A 10,190-nucleotide genomic window follows, 5' to 3' on the forward strand; every position below is an offset into this window, starting at 1 on the left:
AGGTTAAACTAATCCAACGTAATCAGGAAACAGGCTACAAGAATATGTTGTAAACCACTGAATGATAAGTATTTTCTCTATGTTGATTAGTCACGTGGTGTTGAAATGTAAACTTAAAATGGCGACTAGCACTCCCTATGTCAGTGTGAACAAGGACTGAAGAAGTTTGAAACGCGTCACTGAGGGGAAAATAAATACAACCTAAGCCATACCTTCCTGTGGTCCGTGTCTCTCTTTCCTCGCGGAAGGATTGTAGGAGAGTCGTTTGGTGTTGATATATATATATATATATATATATATATATATATATATATATATATATATATCCCCATAGGCGTCTGCGTCGATTGGCGTCGTCGCTGGGGTGTATCAAAACACCGGGGCTTACTCCACGGCTCAGGCAGGCCGTCTAAATCCAAGCAAAGAGTTTGCCTGTAAAGAGAGCCCACGACAGGAAAGTTGATATGCCACCATTTATTGTTGAGGGGTGACAACAAGGACCAGCCGCCGGATCTCACAGAATCTAGTCCAGCCGACGCGTTTCGTGTTTTCTACATTTCATCAAAGGCCAAAGGACTTTGCAGGGCTAACAACACGGCATTCTCGTGGCACCTTCTTAATGTTCTCGACCCCGCCTCAGGGGGCGTGGACACGACTGTGGCCTCATGGTTCTTGTAGTGCCCGCATCTTGCTCCAGTGAGCAGTCATGTTAGTGAACCCCAATAGTTCAAAATCAATCCCAAGTGGGTGGTGGGACCCAGCTTGCATCCCCGCTGCACATCTTCCCTCAAAAACCGGCTTCCTGTTCCATATGCGGCGTCGTCGATTGGCGTCGTCGCTGGGGTGTATCAAAATACAGAGTCTTATATATTTATACAGATTCTGTGAGGTCCGGCGGCTGGTCCTCGTTGTCACCCCTCAACAATAAATGGTGGCATATCAACTTTCCTGTCGTGGGCTCTCTTTACAGGCAAACTCTTTGTTTCAATTTAGACGGCCCGCCTGAGCCGTGGAGTAAGCCCTGGTGTTTTGATACACCCCAGCGACGACGCTAATCGACACCGCTGCATATGGAACAGTGCTGGGTTCTACCTTGTGATCACAGACGCCAACCAGTGAGTGCGCCCCGCGCTTTGTGGAACTGAATATATATATATCAAAACAAAACCTTTTCAGGCATAGAGTGCTGCATAAATTATGCAAAAAAGGAGAGAACTCCTAGTAGTTCTCAAGTTTAGGTGGAAAGTAGCTCCGGTTAGAGCACTCTCAACACCAGCGACACTCTAGATGTGCTCACCTCAAATGCCTGTTTTTCTATCAAAGTCTTTAAACATAGGATTAGCACAGTGCTATCCACCCCGAGATAGAAAAGGATAAAGTCTTGTGCCATTTCTACAGCAAAGTCTTTAAGCATAGGACTAGCACAGTGCTGCCCTTGCCGAGCTGCAAAATGACAAAAGCCATTTATCACTTCAGGCACAGTATTACAGCTTCGAATTGGTAAAATACCAACTCAAGCCAACCTGAAATGAGTAAAAGCAACCCCTGACACAGTGTTTAGATCTAATTAGAGCTCTTCAGAGAGGTATAGCTTTGTCTAGACACAAGGGAGCACCCAGTATAAGTCAAAACAAAACCTTTTCAGGCATAGAGTGACGCATAAATTATGCAAAAAAGAAGGAGAGAACTCTGGGTAGTTCTCAAGTTTAGGTGGAAAGCAGCTCCGGTTAGAGCACTCTCAACACCAGAGACACTCTAGATATATATATAGCCTTAAACAAAACAAGGCTGGACAATTCTTCCATAAATTACATTTGTATCAATAAACATGTATCTGCTTTTAATGTCACTTATAGGAAGAAAAACAGGAAAGCAAAGAGACACTCATACTCTCTTTATTGAACTGCACAAACTGCAATGTAATAGGATAGGATTTGTTAGCCCATGGGCTGCATTTGAAACACTTAACAGAATGGAAAATGAAAGAACTGGCACCGTGCCTTTAAGACAGCCATGACCCCTTGCCTCCCATCATACCTCAGGGATGACAGTTTGGTCAGTTGTTCTTTCCGGCTCCTTCAGTCAGTACCCCGGAGTTTGAGCTCTTGTTTTTTAGATTTTTTGGCAAAAATATTCTTAGAATCTTGATAGTTCCTTTTTCACTCAACATCTTACACCTGTTAGAGTGAGGAGCTATCATTTTCTGACAGAATTTAGCTTTTTTTCTGTCAAAAGATGCCTTTCTTATTTGATCCTTGCCCTTCTTGTGGCAAAAAGAAGGCTAAAACAGACACCTATGCTGTCTGCATTCTTTGTCTCCCTGAGACACAAGTCCATGAGGCCTGTCGACATTATAAGAACTTATCCAGGCGCACTCTCAAGGATAGAGAGAGGATCTACCTGTATGATCTCTTGAAGAGACAGAAGTCGGCTGCTGGTTCCAGAGGAAGATCACCCTCGAGGCATAAGATATGGAGGACAAGATCTACTTCTAGAATTAAGATCCATGTGTGTTCTCCGTTGGTGTTGGGCTTGGCGTTGAAAATGCCTCCAGCAGCGTTGAAAAGGCAGCCGACGTCGCAGGTATCTCCGTCAATGTTACCACCGCCGTCTACGGTTTTGAAAGTGGTAACAGAACACCACTCCATGGCGAAGCCCTCATCGTCAAGAATAGCGGTAAGATCAACGTCACTACATCGTCAGCATTTGCCGCCAGCACAAGACAAACGATCACAACAACAATCGACGTCGGACCAGCACCCTCAGTTGAAGTCAACTCAGCGATGGTCAACGTCGAGGAGTCATTCTCTGTTGGCGTCAACACGGCGATGCTCAATTTTGAGGTATCAGTCGCCGTATGCATAAACACAGCGACGTTCAACATCAGGACAGAGATCTCCATTGACGTCAACCTGGTGGCGTTCATCGCGGAGGCACCGGTCCCCTTTGACGTCAACTCAACAACAATCAACATCGAGATGACTGTCTCCATCGACTTCCACTGGGCGACATACGACCAGTCTCCGTCGGCAGCATCACATTCATGACTGACATTGAGAAACCGGGTCCCATCGACGTCTTCCCAGCAACGCTCAACATCGGCACAAGGTGTGCCTCAGGTTTTGACTCAACATCGCTGGACGTCGAGGCACACACCCAGGTTGGGGTCCACTGGGCACAGCTCTCCAACGGTGTCAGTAGTTCAAAGGCGCTCGACATCCAAACATTCACATTCCAAATCAAGGAGATGCTCAGCGTCTAGAGAACAGTCCAGGAGCTTGATGGTGACTCCATACTGCGGCATACACCGTTGAGAGAGGATCTACATCAAGATCATCAGCGCAAGTGCCACTTTCATCGGCGAGCTGCTCTTTTTCTCCTTCTCCGGAAAGGAGGACACAAAAGGCAATACCCCAGAACATCCTGATGACAGCGCCTAGTGCACATCAGGAACAGAGGGACCAGAGATCTCTCCTCTTTTGAACCCTCTGTGCACCTGTCTCCCAGATGGTTATAAGTATGACACTAGCAGAACCCTTCGACTGCTCAAGTAGCTCAGCCTCAGCACTATTCCAGTCCTCTCCACCGTTCACCACTAGCTCAGCTGGCACAGGCTGTAGACCTTTCTCCTACAACTACTCCCAGAGGTCATGAGCATGCTTTTACTTCAAGTCCCCCACAAGAAGACCAAGAACACTGACGCATAGGCGTCGCACTCCGCCAAGGCATAGGTCTCCTACGTGGTCCTCCTCCAGGCACTTGTCAAAGAGAGACCATTCTCGTACTCAGACGGATAGCCCGCCTTCAAGGGTCTTGCCAGTGGATGACATCAACACCTTCCACGAGGTACTGGCTAGAGGGGTGCAAAAATTGAACATAGATATCCCTACTACTCCGGCAACATCCTCAATCATTTTGAGACTCTACACCAAAGATCAGCTTCAAGACCATTGCTACCTTTCAGCCAGTGATGGACACCTTCTTCCAGCTGGCATCTCTCAAGTCAGCTCCTGCGAGGATTTTGAAAAAATAAAAACCACCAGAGCAAGAGCCACTATTCTTGAGGGCGAATCCTCCACCGGATTCGTTGATAATTGCGGCAGCAAAAAAGACCCATGCAGTGGCGTCTTCATCTACTATCCCGCCAGATAAAGAAAGCAGAGCCCAAGATTCTTGGGGTAGAAAAGTGTAGGACACCTGTGCCTCCTTCTTAAATGTGCCCAGGGCACCGGCCCTTTTGGGGCGCTACGATAGGTCCTTATGGGACTCCCTTGAAAGGTTCAAAGACAAGCTACCCAAAGAAGATCGACAAGATTGTGAGGAAGTTCTCCAGGAAGGAGGACTAGTAGGGAACCAGATACTTGGTGTGGTAGCTGATGGTGCAACACTGGCAGCACATGCTTATACACATGGAATATGCGCTAGAAATTTGTCTTGGCTCAGACTTATTGCACTCAAGCCGAAAGCTCAACAACGCATTTTGAATCAGCCTTTTACGTAATTTACTCTCTGGATCCCATCCAGACAATTAAATGGCCAAGATGAAGGCAGAACTCAACACTCTGAAGGCGGTGGGCCTGGAAAAAAGGAAGGATTTCCATCGTAGGTACAGGCCATACAATCACCGGCCCTATCATCAGAGGTTTCATTCCCTCAGTGGTCTCAACAACAGCAGCAACATCAACCCAGAGTGCACTACCAAGGTTGCCACTCTACATGCTGTCGGGGAGCTCCGCGTCAGACCTCTACCTCAGCAAAGGCTCCAGCGAAGCAGTAAGCAATCGCTTCCTCCATTGCGGTTCTCCACTCCAGTGGGGGAAGTATTGCCAATCATCTTCAAGAGTGGCGCAACACTACAAAAGATCAATGGGTATTAAATATGCTGCAAAATGGGTACACTCTACGGTTTTTTCACCCACCCCTGGCGATTCTGCCTGGCGATTCCGCCAGTAAAATCTGTATGCCACCAGTTACAACTACTGAAACAAGAAGTTTCCACTCTACTACAAAAGTGTGCCATAGGGGAATTCCTCTCTTCACAGAGAGAAAAGGGAGTGTACTCTCGATATTTTCTGATGTGAAAGAAAGGTCCCAAAGCCAAATTCAGACCGATATTGGACCTATTTCTCCTGAACAAGTCCATCCGCAGAGAAAAATGTTGCATGCTGGCTCTCCATCAAATATATCCTCACCTCCACCAGGGAGACTGGATGTGCTTGATAGACCTGCAGCATGCATATTTCCATGAGCCAATCAACCTAAAGCATCAGAAGTTTCAACACATCATAGTAGGAGCCAAGCATTACCAATACAAAGTGGTCCCTTTCGGACTAAAGTACGCCCCACAAGCCTTTACCAAGTGCATGGTTGTGGTAGCAGTGGCTTTGAGCTGCCAAGGACTGTTTGTTTAACCTTATCTGGACAACTGTCTGCTAAAGAGTTCCTCTCCCCAGCGCACAAAAGACCAGTATCAAAAATGTCTAGGCTTGCTTTAGCGGCTGGGTCTCAATGTCAACTTTGCCACATCGGTTCATTAGCCGACCCAAAGGATACACTATCTGGACGCGACACTGGACATTAGGGTAGGGGGAATGTATCCTTCGGAGAGACTATCATCTATCACCCTGAAGTGCAACCATCTTCATCTCACTCTTCAGCCTTCAGTCCGGCAGGTTGCCTCTCTCCTGGGATCAATGGCATCTTGCATCTTCCTAGTTCCCAATGTCAGATTGAAAATGTGACCTTTGCAGCAGGATCTTGAGGACAAATGGGATTAGCGTACAGCTCGATGGAACAACAAGGTCAAACTCTCCCAGTCAGTCAGGGCTTCCATCCCGTGGTGGAAACATCACAAAAATCTTCTGGTGGGAGTCCCATTCCATCAAACCCCACCAATGCAGACACTGATCACGGATGCGTCTCTACAGGGGTGGGGGCCTACATGGGTCCTCTTCAAAACAGGGTCTGTGGTCGACCAAGGAACAGGAATATCACATCAATATGTTGAAGCTACGGGCAGTGCATCTAGCCCTCAAGGCATTCTACACCTCCATTCAAGCCAGGTCACTATTGGTGTCAGGGGTCATGAATGCTCCGATCGCGCAGGTAGGCGCTGAGCTTGCGAAAGACTTAGTTTCCCAGCATCCTCCGCACGCCACCTCGCTTCGGACGCTGCGTCCTTGCCGCAAACCACGTGATGCAGAAGGATTGAAAGGGTGAGAGGCAGGAATGGGCGCTGCCGATTATTCTCCTGCTTCATGGATCGCTGTTGGCCGTATTTTGGTTTTCCGGTCTGGTAAGGGTGCCCGTGGCACCACTTATTGCTCTGTTTTGTACTTCCTGGTATACTGATTCAATTATTACAACCGCGCTTTTGACTTTGAATCCTTGGAAGGGAGCGCGCTGTAATCTTCCTTCTGTTGCCACTGTTTGAGAGCTTTGCTTTACTCTTCGGATGCTCTGGGAGAGGACTCCCGATTTAGTGACTCTCCAGTGATACTTTAGTTTGTTCCTGACCTTTATTTCACCGGATACCTCGTGAAGGCTTTTGCGGACTTTCTGGTGAATCTCCTCTTTTTTCCCTACGTTGGCGAACTCAGTACTGTCTATCTACAGAGTTCATGCGAGGGAAGATAGCTTTAACCTTTATGTATTAAGGGTTTCCTTTATCGGTTTTGCTGTGACAGAAGGTGTATATTGTGGTATGAGTGACGTAACTCCAATGAAGTGGTTTGCTTCTCCTGGTGTGCTAGAGTGTACCATTCTAGTGAGACTCATTGAACATTGATGAACAAACCAACATTATATTGACTATTGAATGCAACTCAACCATATTGTTTGCCGTTTTCATTTATCCTCTACAGGGGTGTCACTATTTGTGTCTTATTGAGCAGAGGATAATTCCTCGCATTCTCAGGTATAACAGAGCGCAAGAAATGACTGCATTAGATGTGCTATTGAATAATAGGCTTGTTCTTATATGTTGTTGTGTACTTGCAGCATATAGAATGAACAGAGGCTCTACGCTCAACACCCCTGTTAACAAGTCACAGTTATTTTCCTTTACAGGTTAGTGGAAGCATGGATACTAAGGGTTGGTAGGGAGAGAGAGATAGAAGCGATAGATTCCTTACCTAATCCTTCTTATTTATGACTTACTACAGGTCTCCCTCCCTGATGTCCCCATCCTTCCCTTCCCCCACTTAACCACCCTTTAGTCGGTATTATTATGGTATCCAGACTTGGGGCTGTTGAGAGGTGGACCACTAGAGCATCAATTCGATTCCGAGGATAAGTTCAGGCCTGGGACAATTGGTCCAAACGTACAATACAACCCTATGTACTACCTGAACAAGCAGAGAGTGTGGACCGCTGGGGCGAGCGAGGACCTGTATGTGGAAAGACAGCACCGGCGGTGGGGAGCCAAGATGGCGGAATGAAGCCACAGTGAGGAGGAAGCAATAGGTGGAGGCTCCCGTAAACCCCAGCCATGAGATGGAAAAGCTTTGCTATTTTTCCCTTGAAAATCGGAATGCTATTAATCACAGAAAAGGAAAAAGACGTTTAATTAAGCATAAAGAATTTCCATGTAACTGTTTTTTTGGGCAAAACTAAGAATATCGAATGCTCCGGACCTTGGAAGGACGATACTTACGCTGGCTTGAAGCCTGGAAGGCAGCTTGTCTCCATCCACGTTTTTGCTGCTGTCTTAGAAAGGCGGGTCTCGCACGGCTTGCAGCTGCTGTGAATCAAAGCTGGGAGCAGAGCGAGGGAAAGCCGAGGCTGCCGTGTTCAGAGCCTGGGTGGACGCAGAGTTGGAGGATGGCTCCTAAACTGAACACTCAACCTGCTCGGGCTGGGAGAACAACTAAGGCGGATTCACCTGCGATGGTCCCGACGGTACCGAAGGCAGTGGCTGGGAACTTGGTAGCGGCTGAGGGAGCAACCGCGGGTGAACCCAGCGGAACTGGAGCATCTATGGCGGTGAGCAAACAACTGATAAGATCCCCCCTGTTTGTAACCAGCACGATGTCAGACCCTAATGCCTGTCTAAATACTACAGATACTGTTACTGATATTACGTACATTCAAAAACCAAATTATAAAGTTAATGAGGCGAGCAGGAGTAAAGGCTTGATATCTGTGGCAAATGCGCAAGAAACTGGTAACATTACACTTTCTAACAATGACAGCATATGCGCAAAAGGAACTCTCCCTACTGACAGGGTGGACACCCAAGCTTCTGAGCTAGAGACAGATGGCAGAGCAGAAGCCACAGTGACTATAGTCATACCAGGTGAAGGAACCAGCAAGGGTGAAAAACCTGATATGGAGTTAGAGGTACCTAATCAAAAGGGTAAAAACTCGGAGGTTGGATTAGAGGATGACATAGATGACATAGATGACATAGTCTTGGATTTGAATTTGGAGGGTGTATCACGCTCAGTGAATAAAACTGAATTGGAAACACTCCCTGACGCTTTAAAAAAACCTGCTGCCCTGGTAAGTATAAATGACGGGAAAGAGAATCAAACTGAAGATACTATCAATACCTCAGACAACGGCAATGGCGCATTATCTTCTGAAGGCATTTCTGATCGGGACGAGAACTCCAGTATTGAATATGAAGAGATACTAGAAGAGGGGGAGGAGACATACACTGCCAAGACTGGGCTTGGGGCTGCTAAAATTTTGGGCAACAAAAAAGGAACATTTAAAGCCAAAACAAAACTGAAAAAGGGCTCTAATAAGAATCTCTCTCCTGCTAATACTTTTAAAGAGAACAATAGGGGTGAAAGCCCTTTACGAAAATGGATGCAAGCAAAGGGAGGGGTCAAGAAAATGGCCCTAAGGCTGTCAGGAGCGAGTCCGGTGGAGGATTTAAGGGTCCAAAATAGAGCTAATTCTTCTTCATCTTTGAGCCCCCCTCTGACCCAGAAGACTCTAAACTCTCTAGTTTTGGAGGTCGATAAAGAGGATCCTCAGAGGAATTCAGGCTATAGTGTGAATGAAATTGTCCAAAATTTAGTTACAGAAACCGGATCTCTTGGATTAATTAACACTAACATTGACCCCGCTCCCATTAGTATTACTAACCATTCTATCTCTAGTGGCGAATCACCTGTCTTTGAAGAAATACAGGGAGTGGATTGCCCTACCTCTTCTGTAGACCTGATATTGAAAACACTTATGGATCAGAGACAAGAAGGACACCTATATTTTTTACAGTTGAGAGAAGATAACACTAAAATACAAAACTCGTTGGCAGAGCTATCTGGTAAACTTGGGGGTGTTACGCAAGAAATTGAAGAATTAAAACAGAGGGTCGAGAAGGTAGAAGAGGGGGCTGCTCATACTGAAACGTTAACCTACCAACATACAGAGCACATAAATACTTTGGAACTAAAACTGGAAGATATGGAAAATCACTCGAGAAGACAAAATTTACGACTATTTGGAATTCCTGAAGGGGCCGAAGGTGCGGACCCCAGAGCTTACGTTGTCAAACTGTTCCAGAAAGCATTTTTAGATCTAGCGGACTGGGACTGGGATACACAACTACAAAGGGTACACAGACTACCTTTGGTTCAAAGGAATAAAGAAAGTAAACATCTGCGTCCTTTATTGATTAACTTTGGAAATTTTCTTTTGAGACAAGCAGTCTCATTAAAAGCAAAGCCAAACACTCCCGTGACAGTTGACAGTGTGAACTTCTTTGTACGCTCAGATTTGGGTAAAAACACGATGGATAGACGATGGAAACTTCGCCAATTAATAGACCCATTGAAGGCTGTCGGCTGCACGGTTTATTTACAAGAGCCAGCTCGCTTAAAAATGATCAAAAATGGGCAGGTCTACTTTTTTATGGATGCAATAGAAGCAGAGCATGCCCTAGCTAAACTTAGCACTTGAATTAAGGATTAAGAGCACGCATGCTCTCTCAAATGAGCACATAGGAATAGAAATATTTAGTAGTATTCTTATTGAGTATAGTTATGTCTCTCTTTTTCCCCTTTTACTTTTTTTGGCTGGGGTGGAAGGTTGAAGCCTCCTAGCTACCTCCTTGTAGTGCTGCCATGCCAACGGCAGCTGGGTATAGTGGGTGGCTCTTCTTGGGAGGTCTAGGGGGTGGGAGAGTTTGGTGGGGAGTTGAAGCAGGGGTTGGTCAAGTAGAGGAAAATTTATTGCAA

The sequence above is a fragment of the Lissotriton helveticus genome, chromosome 8 (genome assembly GCF_964261635.1).
Source record: "Lissotriton helveticus chromosome 8, aLisHel1.1, whole genome shotgun sequence".
Lineage (NCBI taxonomy): Eukaryota > Metazoa > Chordata > Amphibia > Caudata > Salamandridae > Lissotriton > Lissotriton helveticus.